Source organism: Lucilia sericata, unplaced genomic scaffold, assembly GCF_015586225.1.
Source record: "Lucilia sericata isolate MDLA Ls3-8-SP2 unplaced genomic scaffold, ASM1558622v1 Contig000825F_arrow, whole genome shotgun sequence".
NCBI lineage: Eukaryota > Metazoa > Arthropoda > Insecta > Diptera > Calliphoridae > Lucilia > Lucilia sericata.
This window is the reverse complement of record NW_023994817.1, coordinates 124,000-151,752: the sequence shown is the minus strand read 5'-3', so window position 1 is coordinate 151,752 and position 27,753 is coordinate 124,000. Positions and strand designations below refer to the sequence as shown.

Genomic DNA, 27,753 nt, shown 5'->3' with positions numbered 1-27,753 from the left:
TTTTATATACCCACCATCAAAAACTTGTTTCATTCCTACATCGGAATATAGATCATAGATGTACAAAAGTTTATACATTATAGATCCTTATTAAATTCTAAAACGATCGAGTCATGTCCATCCGTCTGTCAGTTTGTTGAAAGCACGACCGTTGTCTGAACGGAAAGAGCTAGACTGTTGAAATTTTCCACAAATATTCCCTATAGATAAGGTTTATTTGGTATTGGTCATATCGGTCCACGTTTTCGCATAGGACAAGACAAGTGGACAGCCAAGTGGATCCGCGGAAAACAGTTTTTACAATTATAGTCACTTTAATAATACCAGTATAACGATTCTATACTTACAAGTTCTATACAAAGCAAATCAATTCTTATGATAATCGGTCTATAATTGGCCGTACTCTCCATATAAGATCCCCTTCAGAAAGTGTCTTTAACGGTCATTACTGGCTTAAAAATACTAGTGCAGTGATGAAATTCGACATAAATAAGTTTTATAGAAACTGAAATATTCCTAGCAAATTTCATGAGGAACGGTCGATAACTGACCCTACCCCCATAGAAGATCCACTTCAGAAAATGACTAACGCTTATGTCTGAATTAAAATTACGAGTACAGCGACAAAATTTTCCTATATAACCCTAAACCCTAACCCCCATATAACCCCTCTTAAAGAAAATCATTTAAAGGTTATAAAAATTTGCCACAAATGATTGTAAAATGTAATATTTTCTAAATCGAAGGGGCACGGTGCATAATTGACTTAAGGTCTGATTAAAGGCCCTATTCCAAATATCAAATTGAGGTTGGTATTAATATCGAAGCGAAAGATAGTACGTGAAGCCAGCCAACCAATCGAATTGACAATAAAGCAGAATACCTATAACCCTAAGCTAATGCTCTGTAATTGATGCAACCAAAAATTAACTATCTATTATGTCCAGACCATCATCCTGTACTGAATGCAACTGATTCGTTTAAAGTGAATATTGGTCAAAAATGTCCAGAATATGCAGTCAGAAATGAAATCATAATATTCTATAATGGTAACGCTAGGCCACCTGTTAATATAGAAGTGCTTGGAAAGTGTAACTGTAGTCGGCTTATGGTAAAGACCTTGCCCCGTTCCACTACAGAACTCACTCTCTTGGTTTCATATATATAACTTCAGTCCTGGATATAAGAAATTGACTTGATTTGTTATTGTCCTGAAAAGATGAGCAGTCCTTTTGGCATGAATTCAAATGTTGCCGGAAAGAAGGGAAAAGTTCATAGGCGGTGGTTTAATGATTACATTATGAATTACAATTACTTTTAAAGTAATTGTAATTGAAGCTTTACTAAGTACAATTACCGGCTTGGGGGAAATTGATTACATTATCAATTACAATTACGTTTCAAGCTTTACCAGTACAATTACTTGTGATTGTAATTGAAGTTATGAGAATTACTATCACTTGTAATTGTAATTGAAGTTTTGAAAATTACAATTACTTGTAATCGTAGTTAAAAATTTTAAAATTACAATTACTTGTAATTAAAGTTTTGAAAATTACAATTACTTGTAATTGTAATTTCAATATTTTCAATTACAATTAATTGAATTGAACATTAACCACAGTTTTACAAATTTCTTCAAGTGTTCATAATAATTTCTTTATGAATATTAACATTAACGTATGCAATACATATGTATGTAACACTGTTTAATCATGAATATGAACATTAACCATAAAATAGAATTTTAAACATTAAACTACCGCTTGTTAGTTGCTGTCCTCCAACCCTATTGGAAATACAAAGAAAACCAAATAAATATGTACATATGTATATAGTTGAACATTAAAAGGGAGTGGAGCTTAAATATTATACTACTACTACTATACATAATATTAATTGTAAATATTACAATATTTAAGGTCTCTTTAGTCTTTACAACTTTTAGCAGACATGGTATGTTTAACCTACATTATGATTCCATTATATTGTTGCTATTTTTGTGAACCATTTAAATATGTGTAGCATGGATGTCAATGATGAACCAGAAAAAGACAAGGGGACAAAAAACAACGAGTGGAATTAACTTAAATTGAGCAGAAATTTCAAGTATTTTATAAAATACACAAACATATATACTTTTATAAATATGTACATACATATTTGTCTTTACTACCATAATACATACTATAAAGGTCTGTGTGGTTTTAATTGAAGTATTTTGTTGGCCAATTTTATAGAGGGTTGATTATTTCGTATGACTTTTAACAAGTATTACCACTACTCGTGACTTTAAGTCATACCTAGAACTGAAGATATAAGCAGCAGTCTGCTAAAGTAAAGCAAACAATCCGCCATACAAACACACCCTCTTCTCCCTTTTAACTTAACTTGTGCAGACATTTAGAGCGACATACATATGTTCCTTTTTTTTTAGCTGGTGAAATAAGATTTTGTTTCATTTTCGCTTAATTAAGTCTAATTAAAATTTTACTTGCGGTATTGGTACGTTTCATACTTACTTTGCGCTGTGTTGTGATTTTTATTTAATTGACTTTTGACTGTTAATGTTTGACGTCAGACTACTTGGTTGTCTGTTAGAATTGTTGGTTCACTGATTATCCTGAATCTGACTGTGGGTTGTTTTACCTTTCTTGTCTAGTGCCAAGGTAATTTTGTGTAGTGTATATTTGTGTATTCTTTTAAGTCGTTTTTAAACCATTTTCATTGTCATTTTATTTTCTGTGAGTTAATAATTTAGTTTTAAGAGCACTTTTAGTTATAATTCCCTTTTTATACCCTACAGCACTATAGTGGGGAAAGTATTATGGGTTTGTAATAACACCCAAAACCCTACATCCACCTTAAAGTATACCAATCGTCTCAGAAACACATACTGAGTCGATTTGTCGCTATGTCCTTCCGTCTGTCTGTTGGTCCATCTGTGTATCCATGTAAACCTTGAGCGCACGCTACTATTCTCTGGGGTAGGGTATCATATGCTCAGTCAGTCCCAACTTTACATTCTTACGTGTTCTGTTATATTACTATTAAAATACTATTTTAAAAAACTAATATTTAAGCTAATTTTTAACTTTTAAATTTCTTAAAGATTCTTTTTATTGAACTTTATTATTTAAGATCCTTGTTCCTTAGAAAGTATTTATTTATCATTATTAATAGTCTTACTGTTAATTAGCTTTTTTTTAAATTACTTGTTTTTAATACTTCGTATTTTTTATTTAGGAATTTGTTCATTTTTTCTGTTTCCCTTTAGTAAAGTCTTATAACAAATTATTTAAACAAGATATATTTTTTTTATAAAAATGTTCATACTGGAAAATAAATCAGCTTAGTTAAATTAAAATTTTGTCATGTATAAAATTTAAATATACTTAAGGCTGCCGGCAGCCTTAAAGAGATTTCGTAGAAAAAGTTATTAAATAAACAGCAATAATATATAAGACTACCAGACTAAATTCCTGCAAAAAATTTAATATCTTTGTTCTAGAAACTACACCGAAAAACAATGTTAACAATCCCAGCAGAAACTCGGTAATGGGTTGTACTTTCATAACCACTTACTTTTCAATGACTACTACTTATCGTCTGCATTACTTAGAAGTAATGACTTTCTTCTTTTCCGATATAGAAGTACTTTATTTACGGCTTTGTTTTACAAAATAGAAAACAAAATTAAATTTGTATGTTAAAACCATTATTTGACGCGCAATAAAATAGCTAAGCAGTGGTGCAGTTAGTAGAACAGTTGACTAACAAACCGAAGTCCCTGGTTCGTATCCCTGGCTCTTTTTATTATTATAGAATAAAACAACTTACTAAACAACTTCTTTGCAAGAGAAATTGCAAGTACTTCTTTAACTTCCTATTTGTAAATAATGACTTAAAAGGCTAATGAAGAAGTACTGAAAAGAGGTTCTATTAGCTTTTTAACTTATTACTTTTCAATGTAAGTTTTTCCTGGGATATTTGTATTGAATGCAATTGACGATAGTTTTAAAATATTTTTTTGTATTGTAAATTTATAGGTTTAGTAAAAATTTCTTCTACATTGCGGCGATACCACATATGCTTACAAGTGAGGACATACATCAGTCATTACAAATATGTGGCTAAGTAAGTTACCACTTAAAAGTAATGTAGTTGGTTTGAAGTATTCATTAAAAAGCAAGTAGTTGAGTGCATGTCATCATATTTTTGCAGAGAATTCCAGCAATTCTGTTGCTAGTATTTAAAATAATTTTTATTGTCTCCTTTTTATACAGGATTGTGCCTCGTGCCAGTCCTAATAATAATTATTTTTTTTTTTTTTTCATCATTTAATCCTAAAGTATAAATTTATTAATTTTTTTTTGTAAATTTGTATACGGTTTTCCTTAGCCCAGGAAATTTTTTCCCAAAAAAAGAAACTAGTAAGTATAGTCGGACGTGCGCGACCATATGATACCCTACACCAGTTATTAATATTAAATGTGATTTATTTTTCATAATAATTTCATCGCGATATTAGTGTTTATATGTGAATTTTGGACATTCAAGTCATTTTCTGAGGGGGTCATTTTCTGAGGGGTTTGTATAAAACTTAATTGTGCCGCTTTTTATCGAGATACAGGTATATATATATCATAGTCTGTAAGAAAATTGTTTCTAGACTGAATTTAAATAAATAAATAAATAAATATTTAACATAATTATTAGCTCAAAGGCCCTTTTCGGGGGTTCTGTTGTATGGGGGCTAGGTGAAATAATGGGCCGATTTTAACTATTTTCAATAGGCTTCGCGCCTTGGGCCAAAAAAGGCGCGTGTTCCAAATTTCATCCAATTATCTTGAAAATTGTAATCTGTACCTTGCGCAGAAGGTTTACATTGACAACCAGCCAGACGGACATAGCTTAATCGACTCATAAAATGATTATAAGCCGATTGGTATATTGTACTTTAAGGAGGGTATAGGAAGGACATTTGTGTGTGTTACAAACATCAGCACAAACCCAATATATCCTCCCTACTAAAGTGGTGTAGGGTATAATAAGTAATCTGGAGAATTTTAAATAGCTTAATTAATGTTGGCTTCGACTTGGGGTCTTAATTAAGGGCCGAAAAGTCGTCATCAATCCCATATACGCTAAGCGAGACATTGTGGGTTAAATGTTACAAATATCTCGCTTATTGTGATTCAGATATTACTACATTTCTATTGACAATTAAATTTCCTACATTTTAATTGAAGACTATTTTTGCCTATCAGTAGTTGTTTTCGAGCTGCACTTATATTTTTAAATCTCAATATAGATTGTATCACTAAAAAAAATTTCATAATTTTTTCGTTATTCTTAAGCTGTCAATATATGCTTATACATTATTATTTTTCCTAAGAATCGCTCTATGGCCCATAATGCAAAAAATGGTAGTCACAATCTACATATTTAGAGTAATAATGCATAATAAAAAACTGCTGATTAACAAGCTGCCAACTTTTCCTTATGGGAATTTACACACAAAAAAGTTAGCAGCTCGTTTTTCATTATGCATAAGGCCGTTAGAGTATTCTTACTAAATTTTATTAAAATCAGATTTCAGCTTTTAATATTATGTAGCTATTTTTGAATTAATAAAAAAGTAAAAACGCTTTGGTATTCATTAATATTGGACAGTAAAGCCGGTTGTCTATATTAGACGTAATTTAAGCCATAGTCTGATTTCAATAAAATTTAGTAGAAATTTTGTCCTTTATAGATTATATCCATCAATTTATTCAAATTATGTTTATAATTATGACTTATGACCCTTTCGAAAATTTCGGATAGACGGACATTGCACTATGGATCAGAGAGTGATGCTGTGATAACGGATGTAATAGAAATAAATTATGTATCTTTAGCTAACATTAGAAAGAAAAACTGTGACATATGTAATCTGTATCGACGTTAAAAATATTAAGATTTGGAAATATCATTGCAATGATAAAGCAATGCACTATAGCTCGAAAACAACTAATGTTATGCGGAAATAGTCCTCATTTCAAAACCCTTATTTTCCTGGGCTATCTGTAATCAATATTTTATATTGTCACATTTATGAATATTTTTAATATTAAAAAAAATAATATTAATAATAATAAAAGGGTGGAAAAAACAACAATAATTCATATGTCTATTTTACAATTATGTGGTTAATTCATCTGATGTTCATAAATAAACGAATAAATTAAAATTTTTTAATAACAGTGGAAAAATTATACAATAGTCCTGCAAAATATTTATGAACCAAACGAATAATTCAATAAAGTATAAATAAAAGATCATCATAACAAAATATCTGATTATTTATTCAAAAATGTTTATTACTAATTTAAAGTTACTATTACCCACTGTTCTATAGTTTTATAATATTATTTGTGGTTACGTTTTTGTGACAAAATCCAATGTCATATATTTAATTAAATACATATTATTTATTTAATTTTTTTATTTTTAATTATTAATTTACCAACACATTTTATATGTTTAATGATTTCAAAATGATTTACATCTATTATTAACATAATTGAACATTTCCGGTATTAATATTTAACCAAATTGAACAATGAAAATTGTAGCAACAAAACAAAAGTTCATATGTCAAGTTATGCAAAAATAGGTTTTCATTATTTTTAAAATATAATTTATATGTTGGTATTTCACATGAATTTCTCATCAAATATTTTTTGACATTTTATTGTTTAAGATATAAAATATTGCAAAAATTCAAGTGTTAATTTTATGTAATTTGATTTTGAACACAACACTCAGAAAAAAACACACACACACACAACAACTTTCTTTTCAACTAACACAAATGCTATATACAGCCAGCATTACTTTTAAGTACTCTAATAATGACTTACATATAATCATATACGTAAGTACTTATTTGGAGTTTTATCGTTTTATATTCTCATTTTGTAAAGATGATTACGACAGCTGTCTAACGAGCATAAGACTCCGGTTCATATTCTGTGTTGAGAACTTTTTAACTCTATATTTGTATGAATTATATAAGTCCTTATATGTAAGCGAGCGTGATAATTACCTCCAATGGCATCGCCGTGTTAACATGAAAAGTAATTTTAATAGCTTTTTGACTTATTACTTTTCAGTGTAAGTTTTTGCTGTGAATTTTAAATGAAATATACAAAATTACCCAAAGACACATATGAACATACATATATGTACATATTTTAAATATATAAGAAACACATACCAATAGATACAAGTATTTATTTGACATTAACAATTCATTTATATTTACATATGTAGGTGAATAGTTATTATTAATAACATTTTAATTTATTTTAATTGACAGCAAGTTAGAAACATAATAAAGTTGTTATTATTATTATTCTTAAATTTTATTGTTGCTGTTGTTGCTCTTGGGTTATTTTATGCAAAATTCTTTATTTAATTTAATAATAAATAGACAATATTTAACATTTGACAAAATTATTTATTCAATTTAAATATTATTTAAATTTTGAGGCCAAATAGAAAGAATTTAAGAAGATTTTTAGAATATATTTCGTTAGTAAAGCTTAAAAGTATGCAAGTATTTTTAATTATAAAATATGCCGTGAGGTATGCAATTGTTTACAGTTTCATGCTGATTTAATAAGTTTTGATATGAAAGCTTTTTCGCGAATACGCGAATATTTAAAACAAAGTCTGGCGGTAGTTTGTCAGTTCATCTACCGAACGCGTCCTGCGAAAGGAAAATTGTAAGGATAACTGATTTGAAAACATTGGAACTTTCTAGATTATTATAAAAGATTATTTCCACCAACATTTTCCACTTAAAGGAGCACACAACAAACTTGATAGTGGTTTAGGTATAGTTTTTGTATTTTGTGAAATATCTGTTAAAGTCAATTTATAATTTTGATGTTATTTTTCAGCATTTCTCTTATTTATTTTTTCTATCCAAATTTTTCCAGTTCGATTTTATTCTTTAATATTCTGGAATTTACCATATCTTTAATTGAATTAATTTTAACACACAATTTTAATAAAAACATTTTTTTATACTCTCTCCTTACAGCATTTATTGCTTTTTTAAAGATGTGCATATAAATGCTTTAAAATCAGAATAGGGTTTCTAATATCATGATTTTTTTTTCGCTAGGGGTTTCCAACATTTTGCATAAATAATAAAATATAAGAAATTTTATTAAATAGAAAAATTATCAAAATTTTTCTGTAAATTTATCAAAATTTTCTATAAATAGGGAAACCCCTATTTCTAGACAATTTTCCACACATTTCTATATGAAATATATTTCGTAAAACATTTTATAAATTGTAGATTATTTAAAACAATTTATCCTTTGTCCTTACATACATATGTATATGTAGCTGTATGTGTATAATAAAATAAATGCTTATTTGATATATTTGTATTTTATTTCAAAACTCTCTAGTAAATATCTCTATTTAAAAACTGAAAATGAAAAACTTAATAATAAAACACACACAAAAATATATTTAACTAAAACTAAAAAAAAACATTCTGATTCTAATACTCATGTTACTCTTCAAAAAAAAAATATTCGTAAAATGAACTCATGTTGTTGAATATGCATGAATATGTACTCATGCTAGCATTAGAATGTGTGTATTTATAGAAAATTCATATCCTTTTTGTGTGGCTAAATGAGTGTGTGTGTGTTCACTTGTTCACAAATACTAATATAGTTTTGCTCAAAATATATGTATGTATGCATGCGGATATACTAAACATGAGAGTTTGCTGTAGTGCAACGTCAAAATGCTTTGATGTTTGAAGTGGTTTTCTTTTTTCGTTCGTTCGTTCGTTTCTTTCCTTTATACTCTACACCACTATTTGCGTTTTATGGGTTTTGTGCTTACATATGTAACACACAAAAGTATTGGTAATACCATAAGGTGTTCATCCGTCTGGCTGTCTATTTTAACATCTTAAGGAAAAACTATTTGGTTTCCATTTGCTTAGTAATATCTTATATATAATCTATTGTAGCAATCATATGGCTGACTATGCTCGACATAGTTCTCTTTTTATAGCCTACACCCTCCGATCCTATAAAGTATATATATTCTGGATCCTTATAGATAGCGGAGTTGATTAAGCTTTGTTCGCCTGTTTGTCCGTCTGTGTGTCTGTTAAAATCAATTTTCTGAAGACCCCAGATATTTTCGGGATCCAAATCTTCAATAATTCTGTCAGCCAGGCTTTCGAAAAGTTTCCTATTTAAAATCAGCAAAATCCGTCCATAAATAACGAAGATATGAGCAAAAATCCGAGACAACCTCTGAAAATTTCATCAAAAAAATAAATTGTTTTGCATCCTTTGACAAAAAACAACAACAACATTGCTTATTGGAAAAAAACATTTGTTTGGATGTTTGTTGATTTTATTGCTTTGTGTATTTTGTTGTTGTTTTTTGTTTTGTTATTGCTAAAGTAATGGTAGAGTCGTGAAAAATAAAAAATATTAATTTTATAAAATTATTCTTTTTTAAACACACTATGGTTGAGTGGTGAAGGGTATATAAGATTCGTCAAAGGCGAATATAAACTTCTTACTTGTTATTTTGGTAAAATTTGTTTTTATTATAACCTACACCACTGTAATGTACATATACCCAACTTAATTCATACCAATTGATTCAGAATCTGAATCGGTCCAAAACTCTAAAAAAGGTCTTACGTATGTAATTATATGTAAGACATTATTAGAGTACTTAAAAGTAATGCAGACGGTATGTAGAAGTCATTGAAAAGTAAGTAGTTGTGTATGTGCAATTCATTATATCAGGTTTTACTGGGTACTTTTATAGAAAAATAATTCATATAATACGGTCACCCATGCCCAACTATATTTCTTAGTTGTTAAAATATACATACACACATATGTATGTATGTTGTACATATTCATACAGCATCTAAATGTTTGAATTATTCTTGAGGCTATAATTTTGATGCTATACAATACACTGAAAATCATGCAAATATAATATACATTAGGGTGGCCCATTGTGGTGTATAAGAAATAAGGTACTGATGATTCCAATAAAAATTAATATTTAGTTCATTTTAAGATAACGTTTCTCAAAATTTTCGTCCGGGGATCAATATTTGGTAAGCTGGGTCAAAGGTTAAAGAGGTTCTTTTTTAAAGTTTTCCATTTTTTTCATATTACATGGAAAGGAATATTATGAAATTTTGAAATGGTATCTTAGAGTAATATAAATTTTAATTTTCTTTGGAAACATTTCCCTTTTGGGGCTACCCTACTAAACATTTATATGAATGTTATATTTATATAAAAAATAACCATATCTATATCATTATGTAGTAATAATGTTTAATAAGGAGGTACTAAAATTAAGTAATTTAATTATTAAGTACAAGTGCTATAAAACATATTAGATCGTATCTCTATAGAAAGGTTAAGTCAACAAAAAAAAAAAACAATTTTCTATACAAAAAATTTGTTCTTTAGAACATTAGTTGATCAAGTGATGGCAGTCTATCTGAAATACATTATTTGATTTTTTCAAATGCATGGCTATATTTGAAATATAAATGTAATGTATTTGCACCCCGGTTTGAAAAAATTTCTGTTACAATCTTATTAATTTAAAATTGTTTGGGAAAATCTCAATGTGACTTATGGACAATAAAGAAGGGAATAAAATAGTAAAGAAAATAGGTCGATATCTCTCACATATTACCAGTACCTTCGATTTGAATTTTGAGGATTTCGGCGACAAACATTTTTTGTTAAAATTTTTAAAAAACAGGTTTTATTCTTTACTGTTATGCTTTTTTATAAAACTTTTCCGGATTATATAATTTTAGATAATATGAGACGTATATCTGAAGTTTTAGTAAAATCGAATAATGTCAAGCCATAAACTGTGAAGGTCAAACTCCAGTTATGCAATATTGGGAAATTTTCTTGAAACCATAGTGAAATATTATTTTGATTTTCATCCGATTTAAATGAAACTAAGGAAAAATATATAATGAACACCTGTATATACGATGAAATCGAAATTAACCCTTTAACGTAAATATCTTTTTATTATTACCTAAAATGTCCGTAATATATGAACAATATATGAATTCAGCAGATAAAAATGCATTCAAATCAGTCGAATTGCTATCAAAAGTTCTCACAATCCTTCAATTCGTTGGTCTGTGTAATTTATACAATTTGTTATTATCTGTTTTTTTTTTGTAATATTTTTCTGCACCTTCCTATTAGCAAATACATGCATGTAAATGTTCGTTTTTGTGGTTTTTATCTAACAAAACAAAAAAAAAAGAACAATTTTTATTAAACAAATATAGTTTTTTCCCCAGTATGTAAATGTAATAACAAAAAATAACAGGAATTTCATACCCTAATAGCCAAATATTTAATATTTGCAAAAGGGGGAAAAATAATATACATATGATGAGATAAAATAAAACAAAAACCGTTACTAAGAGGTTTTTATATACCAAAAAAAAAGGCTTTAACAATTACTATCTAAATTTTAAATAATTTAAAACCTATAATTACTAACAAAAATTTAACAAAAGTTAAATGTGATCCATAAGTAGTAAAGTATCTTTCAAGTATAACGTTTAAAGAGAAAAGATCCAAATTACTTGTGTAGAAGAGCTGAGGAGGCTCTGAATATGGCCTTGAGCAGGGCTCAACCGAGAGGCCCCAATATTAACCCGGCGAAGACAGAAATCTGTATTTTTCACAAGAAAGACAAAAATTTCTACTTATACTGAAACTTGCTTCCTGGGCAAGAAGATACCGGTGACAGACAAAGTTAAGTACTTAAGTATAATTCTCGACCGGAAATTAAAATGGTGACACCACATAGAGGATAGCATCAACAAGGCACATCGGTGCCGGGCTATATGTATGAGATCTATAGGCATGAAATGGGGTCTTAGTCCTACTATGACAAACTTTCTTTATAAAAGTGTAATTAGACCAATTCTAGCTTATGCCTTAATAATCTGGTGGATTGCTTTGGACAAAAAGTGTAACATCAAACTACTACAGGGAGTTCAGCTTACATGCTGCTTGGGTATAAGTGGTGCCATGTGTACTACTTCAACCAAATCTCTGGAAACGTTGCTAGATATTCCACCTATTGAAACATATTTAAGATATGAGGCGGTACTTACAGCCGAGCGGCTCTTTACTTTAGGCGAACTGGCGGTTATAGGACACGTCATCAATGTATACTGGACACATTGGAAGGTTATACACAATCATCGGATGTGCCTGATCGCATACCAGACACAGAATATGTCGGAAACTTTGAAACGCTGATCCCAGATAGAATGTCTTGGTCAAGCGGAAAACTAGAGCAAATATCAGTAGGAATCCGTTGTTGTACGGATGTCTCTAAATTAGGGGATAAAGTGGGCCTGGTCATCTATTTTGAAGACCCAGAAACATAAATATACCACCGTTTACCTAATCATAACACAAGCTTCCAGGACTTCCAGAAGTCCGAGCAATAACGGATTGTATAAATTGAATTAGAATAAATATGGCGCCCACGGCCCTTAATATATTTACCGACAGCCAGAAGGCAATTAGGTGATTATATAGATAGAATAGAATTATATCTAAGATCGTATTGGATTGTAAGAAAGCATTAACTGAATACTTTCCCAGAGGTAAGGTTTATATCATATGGGTACCAGGACACTCGGAAATAGTCGATAACGAAATGGCGAATGAAAAAGCCTTAAAGGGAAGAAAGCTCGAGGTAGTTAACCCGACGAACGCAAAACTATTCTACGCAACAAAAGCTGAATTAAAAATATGGCTGAGAGAATCCCATAAGGCCTCTTGGAATAATGAAACGGTGGTTAGAATCACAAAGATCCTATGGGATGACCCTGATGAGAACAAGACGAAAAATCTCCTCAAAATGAGCAAGTCTGAGGTTAGTATGATGGTACGTATTCTAAGTGGACACACCGGATTACGAGCACATCTATACATAATTGGCCGTGCGGATTCAGACAAATGTAGAGCATGTGAAGAGGACAGTGAAACTCTGGAGCACTTTCTTTGCACAAGCATTCATCGAAATTAGAATCAAGTATCTTGGAAGTGGTGTTATTCCGGAAATAAAATTTCTGACTAATACTGATTGCAAAATTCTTAGGAATAACGTCCTAAGAATTTTGAATTTTGAACACTGAAAAATAATAAATTTACTGAACAATTTCTTTTTTCATGAAAAGGAGCGCACAACAGGCCCGATAGTGGCCTAGATGTATTCCTTCGGATTTGATGTACTATACATCCTCCTATCAACCTAACCTATCTTTCAAGTTTTAAGCTAATCTAAGTTTTTAGTTATAAACCATTTTCATTTTATATTCTAGTAAATCTTTTTTGGTTTTTCTCTCATTAGGGGAAAAATTATGATAATTATAAAAAATTATTTAAAGCAATTGTTTAATATATTCTCCCCTTAACCAAATTCTGCTTTTAACCAAAAAACACTATTTCCAACTCTCTTTAATATTTAATATTTTGTTCTTTATTAAGAACCCTCTCTGCTTTATGGCCTTAATTTCAAAATATTAAAATTAATATAGAAAAGTAAGTTGTAGGCTTAAATGTTTATTTAAATTTAAATCTCTAGATTTATTCATAGAATTCACCTTAAATACAAAATAAATTTGCATTTAATCTTTTTTCAAAAAAGAAAAAAATACAAACGCTAATTATGAAAAATTATATTGGACGGCCCTAACCACCCAAAATAAACGGTAAAAAAAATATAAAAATAATTTACATATTTAATTTGTAAGATTTGGAGAAAATCATTACAAAGATAAAAACAAATGAAAGTGAAATAAATGAATTTTTATTTGAAACACAACAAAAAATATCTTCTTGTTTTGATTCCCTTAAACCGGAAATGAAAACAAAAAAATAAATATAAAATTCTTATATAAACGACTAATTTAAATATACATTGCAATTAACTCACAAATACTTTGTCAAGTTTAAACACATACACACACACACAACAGCCAAGCACACAAACTCATACTACTACTGCAAACAAACATTCGACACTGACATAAAGTTGTCAGTTGGAGGCTTAATGAAGGTCTGTCTCTGTTATTCCAACAGCCTTCCTACCAAAGATGCTTAATTTCAACATTTCTTTTTTCTTTTCAACATATTTGTTGAAATTCCTTTTGAGAGTATGGAATACAACAACAACAATATAAAGCAAAGAATGAGAACAAAAGTGTGAATTTGTAGAGCCTGCATGAATGAGGGGAAGGCAATTTAAATGTAAATTGTCCTTATGAAATGCAACTTGGCTGGAAAAAAATTAAAAATTAATCAAAAAAGAAATGTGTCCATTCTTTTTATTGTGCGAATACTTTGTGGAGTGGAAATGAATGGCCTTTGCAGAATGCGGCTTTAAAATAACTATGGCAACTAAAGCAAACAATCAAATAGCTTCATAATGAATACATACATATATACATCTAGTGGTAAGAAGGAAAAGTGAAAAATTAACAGACAAATAGTATAAAACTTAAAATAATTGGAAATAGGTCAGAACGATTGTATAATTCGCTACAATAATCAGTATTATTTTCTGCATCGATATGATCTATTTATCTACGTTTTAGGAACTTTTTTGTTGTTCTGTAATCATTAACCTAGAAACCTAAAATTAAACAATCAGAGTCCTGAGCGACTAGAAATCTCTAGGATTTTTGGTACTTTTTTCGTTCTTCAACAGGGTAGCTCTTGAGTTTTGTGTAATATTGAACCTTGTACCATACTGAGTATTGAGTATGTGAGAATCTATAATAGTGGACTTTTTGGTAAGGTAACTCTTAGGCAAAGTAATCTTATATATGTATTTTATCTTATATATGTATAAAAGAGTCACGTTACTATCTGATTGATTCATCATCGCTCAGCCCAAACGACTGAACCTAGAATCATGAAATTGGAAATTTGTACATTTAGGGGTAAAAAAAAGGGAAAAACGGGTAAAACTGGTTTTCTTAATTATCCTACACAATATTAATTATACAAGAAAAATTTAAAATGCACCTGTATCTACTCTTAAGATGAGCAGATGAGTGTGTGGTACTTTTTTGAAATTCGTACTTCTAAGGGGGGAAATGTGTACCTTGTTTTGACCCTTTATAGCTTTTTAACTAATAATCATAATACAATTTTTGTATATATCTTTCAAAATTATGAGATAACTGTTTCGTACTTTTTTAAAATTCAGTCCTTTTTGGGTGTAAAAGGGGAAATAACTGTATTTTTGGTAATTTTTTATAGCACATTAAGAAAAGTTTTTCGACTTCTCGACGTATACCTCTTAAATTACGTACTAATTCGGTAATATTTATTGAAACAAAATATTTGCTATATCACTGGGGAACAATAGTATCAAAAAGGGGAAATTTAAATTATTCAAACTCCTTGAGCAATTGTTTGGTACTTTTTGAAAGCACAATTTTTCTGGAACAAATTAATGCTGATTTGAATAGTTTGAGCTTTGTCTGTGATATACAGATTTAAATACGAAATATTTAGTAAACTTAATTTTCGAAAATGTTTATTCTTAGGCGTAAAGGGGGAAAATGGTACTATTTTTTTAGTACAAAGATAGAATTTGTTTCACTTTGTTACTTTTTCTTTTTTCAAATAATACTCTTTGTATTTTCTATAATATGAATCCAAAGACACGATTATTAAACATATACTGTCCTTTTTGAATAAGATTCTTTGAGAGAGAATTTTTTTAGTACTTTTTATCTCTCAAGTGGTACTTTTTGAATTTTCTAAAATATTCAACTTAGAAACATATATTAGAACATGCATGATCCTGACTCCAATACTTTTCCATTCTTCAAATAGTACCTTTTGGATTATCGGATGATGGCGGCTTGTTATAGAAAATATCGGCAGCGGCTAAATAGGCGATTCAATTTAACTTTTTCTTCAGAAATTGACCTTATATGCGTTTATTATATTGAAAAATCTCTGTATGATAGTCTGTTATATAGTAACCTGTCTACATATAAGTTTTTTTCTGCAGAAAATGGACATTATTTTAGTAGTTTTCACTACTTTAATATTAGCACAATATTGTGTGGCAACTCTTTTCAATTTGCCATAAGAATTTAAAATAGTGGCAACTCCGTTCAAATTGGTTAAATTTTTTTCTGAAATACATGTGCGATTCCAATCTTTATCAGCGGCTACGTTTAAGCCGGCTTAGTTTTTGAGCTAAAAGAAGTCGGCGGCGGCACGGTTTGCAAAATATTACCGATTTGAGCCGTCTCGCCTTGTATCTCTGGTCTGAAACTATAACATCAAATTTGACATTGTTTGATCAGTAGAAGTATTTTAAAATATTTTTTGAAAAATTTACTATTTAAAACTTTGAACTTTTTTAAAAAGAAAACAGGATCACGAAATGAAAAACAAAAAACCCACTTTTTCTCTACTAAATTTATAGTTTTTGTCGGACTTGGTTACACTGGGTAACCGAGCACATGATACGGGGTCCTTATTAAATGAGAATTTATTAAAAGTGACTTTGCTTTTTCAGATGGTACTTTTTGAATTTTTTACGATATTGCACATAGAAATATAAAATTTAAGTGAATGAGAATCTGAAGATTCTTTCATCAAATTATAGTTTTAGAATTTTCTATATTATTAAACTCAGAAACATAAAACGGGTATTTTATAGTACTATTTCCTTCTTCAAATAGTACTTTCGAAATTTTTTTTAATGTGGAAGCCAAACGAATAAAAATAAAAATACACGGTCCTTACTGAATGTGATTTTATTCATGTGTTAAATTTCAACAATATTGAACATAAATAAAAGTAATCAAAATTTTGTATGTGTTTTGATTAGGGTAGCGAAGCATCCAGGGTATTCTAGTAATTAATAAAGAACAAACAAAAATTGTTAACATGTAAAAAACTGCATCTTCTAAATGTCTAAATTAGGCGTATACTTAATATACATATGTAATATCAATAATATCATTACACACAGAAAAAAGATTGGTTGGAAATCGGTCACAATTACAAATATTTATTAACTGTGAAGGAATATTAATTGTAGTTATTGAAAAACGGTGCAAGCAATACATTTTTTGTATTTAGAATTAAAAAATTAGAACTATAATAGAATCAAGGTTCATACAACTATTAATTCAGTTACTTTCTCTAATTAAAGCTTTTCAAAACTTTTTTTATTCGTTCGCTAAGCACAACTATATTTAAATTTATAATTGTCAGTTATAATTGAAAATAACAGTACTTATAATCAACAAATTGGTTAGATCAATATATTTAAGCCAGAACTATGATTTTAGTTATTGTATTCGCATATTTCTATCAACAGTATAGAAAATTCGATTATTTTGAATACAGTAAAGCATAATTTGGTAATTCCAACCGAAATTAAAAAATTTTAATTATTTTGATCATAAAAAAGCTCAATTCGGTATTACCAACTGACTACATAATAAAAGTTGTTTCTTGACGTTTTAAAAATAATAAAATAAGTTCTAAATATGAAAAGAAAAGTCAAGAAAACTATTTTGATAAAATTTAATTTTCACAAATAATTATATTTGGATTTGTGCAGAAGTTTACTAATAATTATCTATAAAGGTAAGTTAATGAAAACGTTTTTTTTTTTGCAAAAAATAATAGAAACATTTTTTGATTTTTTTCCAGAAGAAGAATGGTCTAAAAAATGTCCCGCATTTGTTTTTTCGCTTAAATTTTCTAAAATTAAAAAACTTGATGCGGAATGTACATGTGTGAATGTATATGTATGAAAGAAGTGGATAGCGAATTACAAGATCAATCTAACAAATAAGAAGCAACAATCTAACATTAAATGCGTAAAGCAATTTACATATTTTACGTTAGCAAATTTCATAAAATTTGTCCATCCATTAGTGCATAATGTATGTGTGTGTATGAAAATATACTGTATCTGCATAAAGCCTGTCACCTACGTCAAAAATTGTATGTCGAATTTTTCTTTTCGGAATCAAATTTTCAAATGATGCGGTTAGTTTTTTCATGTACGAAAGTATTCTGTGTAATAAAAACGAGTTATATGTGTATAATATAAATATATTTATGTTTAAATAAATAAAAAATTATAAAAAATTAAAACAATACATATCTTTTAATTGATGGTTAATATTGATATTTTCGGTCACTACAACCGAATTGTTTTTTAAAAAGAGTAGTTACGCTTACTAAAAATTCACTGATATTAACCGAAAATTCGATTATCATAGCTAACATGAGTTCTAAAAATATAGTGTAAGCAAAAGAAATATTCGGTAATTACAATCATTTCATGTGGTAGTACATGTAACCGACCAAATTCGATTGGAAACAAATTCGGTTGTGATAACGAATCTGTTTTCTCTGTGTAGCACGTATACGTACCGGTGTCGTTATTAAAATCAGAGCAATTTTACAATGCAAAACTTTCCACTTGAAATTAAAAAATGAAGATGAAGTTTTTTTGATTTTATATGTTCACAATTTTTATACTTTACAACAAGAGCTACAACTTTGCCACAGAGAGTAAATCAAAATTCCGAACCGTTGGCAAAAAAGAAAAACACAATATGATAACTTCTTATCTGAGAAATTTATAATGATTTCAATTACGTTGCATTATTTTACACATTACTCCGGTAATCAACATTTTCACTGAGTACTTAACATATATCTTTGGCTTATTGCAGGGTGTCTCCAGCAATAAAACAGTATAATGTTTAAAGAAAAAAAAGAAAAGAAAAACAAGCATTTTACCTAATTAACATAATCCGGTGCTATAGACTAACTGTATTATCTACTTTTTCCTATGTTCCAAAATTGTTTTATTGTTGATTTGGTTGGTAGTTGATGCTGAGATGATGTTGAGATTTTTCTTTGATTTTTATACTTTCTATTTTTGTTTCTTTTGAGCAACAAAAAAGAGAAATCAAGTAACAAAGATTAATTTTGCTTTATTTTTATCTTGTTTTTTTTTTTTCGTTTAAATAACATTGCTTGGCATCTCCCTTGTTAAAAGACGGCGGCGACTTCTAAACTAACTATCACAATGTTATTTGTCATCAGCTATTTTTTTTGTAGAATTTTTTTTTAAAGATTTTTTCTGAGAGATAAACTTCAAACAGGAAAGAGAAGAAACTTTAGGCTGTTTTTTTTTAGAAAAATAACTGCTGGTATAATTTTTGCTTTTTTACTCTCCATCATGTTTCAAACACAACAATTTTCCCCCAAATCTGCTTTTTGCCACTGTTTTTGTTTGACAAATTACTTGCCTTGAATTTTTGATATTTTTATTTATCATTTTATATAGAAATTTTTTTGCCTTTAATTTATTTAAATTTGCTTTAAATTTTTCTTTATTTATACACCGCCAACTTTTTGTAATGCTAAATTGTTTGCTACGTTTTGTTCATCATAAAATGTGAATGTTTTATGCCGAATAAGTATATTTAATTAATGAGTTTTTATATATTTTTATTTAAGCACATACATATATTTAGGTGTTAGTTATGTGAGTGTATATGCAAAGCATGCTTTTAGGCACTTTGTGCTTTAATGCCTTGGTGCTGTTGCTGTTGTAATTTGTGTTAGTTAAAGAATGTGTCATTTCAGGCGGAAATTTCGTAGAAAATTTACAGTTGTTTGCTTTCATGCCTTTGAAACTAATGTTTCACATTATTTTAGCCTTTTTTTAGACATTTATACATATAAACGTATAAATAAATTTCTATACCAAGTAAAGAAAAATATTATAGGGTGTCCAAACTATAGAAGGTTTTCAGTCCTACAGTACATGAGATTGTTTTATATTTCAATATGAAAGATTTTAATTTACATAATAAATATACTTAATTTTATCCCGAAATAACCTTAAAAGTATGCAATAGTTTTTTTTTGTGTAAGCACTTAATTTGTAAATCCTTCAAGGTATGCAATAATCAAAACAATTCTTTCCGCTGTAATTCTAAACGTGGCAAACCCTATCATTTTGTTTTTCTGCGGCCTATAATAAGGCTGCCTGGCAGCCAGGCTGTCTGGCTGTTCTCATTAAAGACGAAAAGAACTTTAAAAAAAGTCTCTATAGTAACGAGAGCATTGGCTTTATTATTTGGCTGTTATTGAAAAAATTGAGCGGAAATATGAAAACATGTTACAGTTTTTTTTTTCTTTTCATAAGTAGATATTGAACTTTAAAGAATTTATATAAATAGAAATTTTTGCGATGAACAAAATATTAAAAAAAATTATGGAGGAACCACAAAATCTGTGAGATAAAGGAAATATTTTTATACCCTACTACACCAATGTAGTGGGGAGGGTATATTGTGTTTGTGCTGATGTTTGTAACGCACAATATTATTGTTCTAAAACCCACCTTAAAGTTTCCAAACGGCTTATAATCATTTTCTGAGTCGATTTAGATATGTCCGTCTAACCTTTCTTAAAGTTGCCGAACGGCTTATAATCACTTTCTGAATCAATTTAGCTATGTCCGTCCGTCTGACCTTCCGACTGTCCGTCCGTCTGTCTGACCGTCTGACCTTGTAATCAAACTACAATTTTGAAGATAATTCAATGAAATTCGTCCCAGGGACGAAGTCTATTGAAAATGGTTAATATTAGTCCAATATTTCACCTAGCGCCCTTACAGAACACCCGAATAGGGCCTTTAAACCTTGTAATCAAACTACAGGTCGCAATTTTGAAGATAATTCAAGGAAATTTGGCACTTGATCTTCTACTGTACCAGAGACGAAACCTATTGGAAATGTTTAACATGGTGAACCCACCGAATAGGGCTTTTAAGTTAACAATTATGTTTAATATACTCGTATCTCGACAAAAAGCTGCAAAACCAAGTTCTATACTAATTTTGATGATCCTGATGAAGCCCCCTTCAAAATATGACTTAAATATCCACAATTTTATTCAACAATTAATGGCTTAAGTATATCTGAGACAAGGTACAATTCAACTTAAATGCTTTATTATGAAAACTAATTCAGATTTTATCATTATAACTGGTGTAGGGTATTTTATGGTCGGTACCGCCCGTTTATAATTTCTTACTTGTTTTAAGTAAGAGTTTTTATTCAGCATACTTATGTAAAATGAACTCTATGCTTTAAAATTAACTGAATTGCAATCTCTCTTCCTTCTATATTAGTCAAAGGTCTATTTGTTCCATTTAATTAATATTTAACCCATAATGAGGTCCGTGATCAGGCCCAAATCCCGCAATTGTAATGGCTATTCATTAAGAGACCTGATCGATTAAATTCTAGAAAATCAAACTAAATTTATTGGCTCAGGTCTCTACAAAGTCTGACTGAACTTCTACTAGCTTTAAATTTAAAATATTTTATTTTTTATTTTATAATTTTCTATTTAAATAAACTCTACTAATGTTTCATAATTTATTTATAATTTTCTCTAAATATCTTTCTAACTTTATTAGTTTAAATTATTTACATTTATTAATTACATTATAATTATTACACAATTTAAAATTTTATCAATTATTTTAAATAAAAATATAATTATATAAAGGTGTGTATGCCTTTAAATATGCAACACAAATAGATTTTTGCAATTCTAATGTAAAAATTTGGCAAAATTATAAATATAACAATGTAATAAAAATTACCACCAAATAATTAATAATATATTTGGAAATAAAATATTGAAAAATTTCATTGAGGGTTTATTTTAATTCTAGAATAAATTCTACATTTTATAAATTAAATTTAATGTTCACTACTTTTTTTCTCTCTTTCAGGTATGCAATATTTGTGGGTTAATTATAACAACAAGGTAAAAATTTTCTCCTCTAAGTATGCTATATATATTTAAAGTTATTGGAATAAGTCAAAGTGTGTCTTTTGCATTTATATAAGAAGAATCATTGACAAAGTTGTCTGCTTGTTCGTGATATAATTAACAATTAATAATAAACATTTTATATACATAGACTAAAGCTAATATTTATTTATGAATTTAAAAAAATCTGAGAAGATTATGTCCTCTTTAGTCAACCAATGACATTTTCCAATAAATTCTTAGAAAATGTCTTGCCTTTGAAGTTACTTTCAAAGTATTTTATAATTAACAACATTCTTCTTAATTCTTTATTTATGCTGCAACTGAAAATATGCACTATTCGTTTAAACAGTCTACTCTCCAGAGTATGCAATTAAAATAAACAGTGTGCTACTGACATTGTTTTCATTTTATTATACTATATGCTTAAAAAAATTGTTAACTTGTTTTTTTGTACATGAATTTTATTTATAACTTTTTTCTTTGGAGATTTCCCTTAAATAGTTTTAATGCCTCTAAAGTTTTTAATTAATTTTATATATATTTATTTCTTGCGAAAGAATTTGTTTATGGCAACAAATTAAAATTAGTTGCAAGTATAGTATAGTGTTCTTTCTCGTAAGTATGCAATAACTTTTATTGGTTTACTTATTTTTGTGAGCAACTCCTTGGTGTATGCTGCTAAAAGTTTTTCAAATATCGGATTTTTTTGTTGTATGTAATTTTAATTAATATATACTTTTTTATAATATTTCTTTTAAAATAATATCAACATATGTTTGTAATATAACTATTTTGTTAGTATAAACATTAGGACGACTGACAAAAAATGGTAATTGATAGCTTGTTATATCATATGATGTTACACAAAATAATTTCCTTACGGTGTAGACCTTTCGTGAGCTGGACCATTTATATTTTACCTACTGTACTACAAAAGAATATGAATAATATTCATATTTTGATTTCTATGTGAAAACCATTATTTCATGAACAGGCAATTGGTTTTGTGTGTAAAACAAAAAAAGCTTTTTAACTCCCTAATTGTAATGACTTATATAAGCACTTTTATGTAAGCAAGTGAGATAATGCCGTGTTGTAATAATGTGTTAAAATACCAATGACTGAAGTATTGAAAAATATTTCGAATAGCTTTTTAAACTCATTACTATTCAATTGAAGTTTGTGCTGGGAAGTCAGTTATCTAGAGAAAGGATTTAAGGAACGGTATATTCGAAAATGTCAAGTCGAGTCATATAACCAAAATCAAAATATATGCCGTAAATTGAAAGTGAATTTCAAAAGATGAACATTAGGGTGATTTTCGGAATACAGCCTAAGTCAATTATGGATTGAGCTCTATAGAATTAAAAAGAGTGATGTGAATTAAATTTTTATCATAATACCAACAATTTTGAATGATTTAATGACAATAAACTTATTTTCAGCAAGAGAAGTTATATGGAAGGAAGGACCAATAACACTGTGCAGCAGATTTTTAGTTATCAAATCTTTCCTAAATTAGATCAATGCAAAATGAAAGTAGTTTTTGAAAAGTTGGCTCGTATTCAGGAAAAGTTTGCTGTATACACATGTATTTTACAGGGTAATTAAAATATTTTCACATGACCCTGATTTTGTTAAAATCCGGTAAAAAGATGAAAAATTTAAAGTTCTACAAAATCTCCAAAGTCGTATATTATTGTTCCTTCACCCTTCTTAAAGTGTACTGATCGTCTTAGAATCACTTCTTATTCGAGTAAGACATATCCGTCCGTCTGGCAGGCTGTCCATGTAAACCTTTGTCCATAAGACCTTTGGAAATTTAACAATACATGTTTTTCGGTATTGAAAATGCTTAAAATGTGTCTATTATTTTACATAGCTCCCCTACAACCGAACGTTCCGATTTGTGCTTTTTAGGTCATAACTACGATAAATATAACTGTATGTATCTCTACAGAAATTGGTACAACTAAGTTTTATATAAGCATAAATAACACTGCAGATTTTTGTAATGGTCTTCCCTCAGTTAATCCTAGCCCCTAAACAAACTCCCGTTTAGAAATGTCTGTAAATGACTTATCGCAATAAAATTTTCCGTATAAAGCCTCTTTCAGAAAATCTGCTTTGCACAGTTTTTTTAAGAATCTCATATCTCAATCGATGCGTGTTATTTTTTTGGAATGGTTGTCAATTCCCTACCAAACGATTGAAAATCCTGATCCTCAATATAATTTGTAAAAAAAAGTTCTCCAATTTTTTTGAAATGGGTCTCGTACCTAATTTAGAGATGAATTTTGAAAAATTTTGTTGAAAATATTTCAAATCGGTCCAATTTTAAACTTAGCTGCCATAAAGACGAACCGGATGATATATGTCTGAAACTATAAATTTAGTGGAGAAAAACTTGGTTTTTTGTTTTTCATTTTATGATCATGTGTCTTTTTTAAGGGACTTCAAAGTTTTAAAAAGTAAATTTTTCAAAAATATTTTAAAAAACTTCTACTGATCAAACAATATCAAGTTTGATGTCAAGAATATTTGGGAAATATTTTGTATTATTTTTATTTTATAATGTCAGAATAATAATATGTCAAAAATGTTTTTTAAAAATTTTATACTTTAATGTCTATTTAGGTTTTCAATAATATTTTTTCCAAAAAATTTTTGAAAGTCATTTTTTACGTCTTGTGATCCTGACATAATAAAATAAAAATAACACAAAATATTTTACAACTCTTCTTGTGCGCTTGACATCAATTTTGCCATTGTTTGATCAGTAGAAGTATTTTAAAATATTTTTTTGAAAAATGTACTTTTTGAAACTTTGAAGTCCTTTAAAAAGGACACAGGATCACGAAATGAAAATCTAACTATGTCATCCGGTTCGTGTCTAATTTAGTGTCGGACGGTGTAATGTACATATGTAAACCTAAACCAAACTACCGGATGATCGCACCTCATGTGACCCTAGGTCCCATGCAAAGTTTAATTTCAGAAAAATACTTGTAAATAGTTTGACAGTTCTGTAGTTGAAATATTATGTTTTTATAATAAGAACATATCAAAATATTTCATTTCTTGTTGTTCTCATTCGGGAAAGATTTTGTTGTTGCACAGTGCTTTGAACCGATCTCTAGTATCTCTACAAAAATTGACACTACTATGTTTTATATATCATAACCTAGACACCATGCAAAGTTATCCTCAGTAAATGGCTTGAACTTCATTAAATCCCTTTTATTTCCATCTTATCTGATCATAAATCATAGACTCAAACTATTTCAAAAATTTTAGGTTCTTGTGCTAAAAATAATATAAAAACCAAATTTCATTCAATTAGTTTAAAAACTTTATAAAACTATGACGGGCAGGGTAGAATATTTCTATAAAAACACATTTTATATACTGATAAAGCAATTCCTATTAAAATTTTTCATTTATGAAAAACAAAAAACATTTTCATAAAATTTTCCTTAAATCTGAATTTAGCATGAATTTGTATTTAATTAACAGATTCCAATATAATTACCTTTTAAAATGCCAGCAAACTATTTCCACTTAAGTGTTTTTAATTTAAATTATTTTTTATAGAGAATTTTTTAAACACATTCACGGACTTAGCTGCAGGCTTCACACTTAATCCTTAAAAATATGCAATATATTTTATTTGCTATAGCAGTTTTACATATATGCACTGTATTTGTATAAATGTGTGTTTATATACAAAGATAATATTTTTTATTATTGCCCTTTTTATTTTTTTCAAGTATTTTTCTTCAATTTAAAATATTGTTGATTATTTTTTAAAACTATATAGAAGTAATATTTATGTCTTAAAATTTCTGCCGGTATTAAGACTTTTATAAAATTTTCTTCTCTGTTTGTTTAAGTTAAACTATTTGCAGTAAATTCTTTTGCCTGAAGTTTTATAAGCTTATATATTATACTTCGTTAAGCAAAAACAAAAATCTCTTAAGTAACAACTTTTTCTATATATTTTTTTTTATTATATTATACACTACTACAACTTTACTGAAAGTATGCTATACTATTTTTTGTTTTATATTTAACGCAAATTTTCTTATCTTTTTATTTGTGTATAAGTACAAATATGTTTTGTTATATATTTGTTTTTTATTTTCTTAAAAATAAACACTGTTTTTTTATTTTTCGTTTTATGTATTTTCAATTGAAAATCTTTAAAGAATTTTTTAAATTTATTGAAAATTTAAACACTCACATTTAAGCACTGGCTATTTTTTGGTATACTCTCTCACACATACATTCACTCACTTTAAAGTAACCGTTATCTGGTAGTGTGTTTGTATGCGAGTATGTTTTTTTTTTGAAATTGTACGTTATTTGTTTTTGTTCTTTTTATTATTGTATTTTTCTAGTCTAGTAAATGGAAATGCGCTCTGTTATGATGTGTCCCGTGTCGATGTTGACGGTTGTATTTTTAGCTTAAGACTAAATTGTCAGCTTCTTAAGGACCAGTTTAAATATACTCAATTTTTATGGTATTTTATCCTTAAACATTGTAGTAGTTGTTGTTGTGTTTTTGTTTTACAATAACATTGTTGCATTCCTTTGGTTTGGTTGTTGGATTTGGCCACAGTTACATTCATAGAGGAGTTCATTTTATATTATGTTTAGGGTATGAGTATGCGCTGTTTAAACGGATAAAGTTCTCTCAGCTCTCTGCTCTTTATCCATAAAGGAATTCATTTTGCATTTACTTTCTCTCTCTCTCAATTATTTCAATATACAAAGGTTCATTTCTCTTTTCTAAAAGGGACAATATGAATTGTTTATCTCTGTTGTCCTTGAGTTTTGTGTACACAAATTCTTATTCCGTGTTCAGCTGGCATCCTGCCTGCATGTGTCGCTATACGCGTTTGAACTTTAGTTTCTTAAATATTTTTAGTACTTAGTTGTTTGTTAGTTAGTATGTTTGTTATCCTTCTTTTATTGTGTGGCATTTATTTTGATATTTGTTTTTTGTTTTCCTCATTCTCTTCTATTAGGATTTTTTGCTGTATATTTTGGTTCGTTTTTATTTATACCCACTTGTATTCATCACCTGTTAGCACTGAATTTTGTGGCTGCTGCTGTTTTTTTTTTTTTATTGTTGTCGTTGTTGTAATTTTCATTTATTTTCACTTGTTTTCACAAGTACCCCCTGAAGTCCTTGAAAATAATGCACGCAATCATTAGACAATATTGTTTGTTTATTTGGTGATCTTAAACTATAAAAATAATATTTTTGAATCTATATAAGCATAATAATGATTTCTATTGACATTTCAAGTACTTTTTACTTAAACAGGAAATATTAGTTCAGGCAAAAAAACAGTTCATTGACTTTGTATAGTGAAAAGTTTTGTAAGACAATTGAAAGGATTTGTTTCAAAATAGTTGCTTAAGAAATAATAGATTTTGTATATGTTTGTTCAGAATAATATAAAATTTTATGAAGGTCTTATACATATTAAACTTTTGTCTGACCTGTTATTAGTTATTGTTAAAAATTGGTGAACTACTAAAAAATGCTAAAGGTTTTAATAGTCATATGATGATTATATAAAGATTATCATATATTATCAGACCCTTAAGGCTACGTGTCCTAATGTATAATGTTCATGGGCGCACAGTGGTTTGGCTCAAACATTTTGTCGTATTCTATTCCATTTTAAAGAGGAAGTGTTGTTGTGTATTGGTTTTCATTTCGGACCTATTGGGCCCACCAGCGGCA

The 27,753-nt window shown here is 28.6% G+C and overlaps 1 protein-coding gene across 1 annotated transcript in view; it reads right to left on the bottom strand.

Moving 5' to 3' along the window:
• The window catches only part of LOC119608378, a gene marked incomplete at its 3' end in the record, with an annotated part of 88,256 nt that extends 61,802 nt beyond the window's left edge, over window positions 1–26,454 (bottom strand). The window contains exon 1 of the mRNA XM_037962778.1: window positions 26,239–26,454. The remainder of the gene's footprint in view (window positions 1–26,238) is intronic.
• Window positions 26,455–27,753: the final 1,299 nt, after the last annotated feature.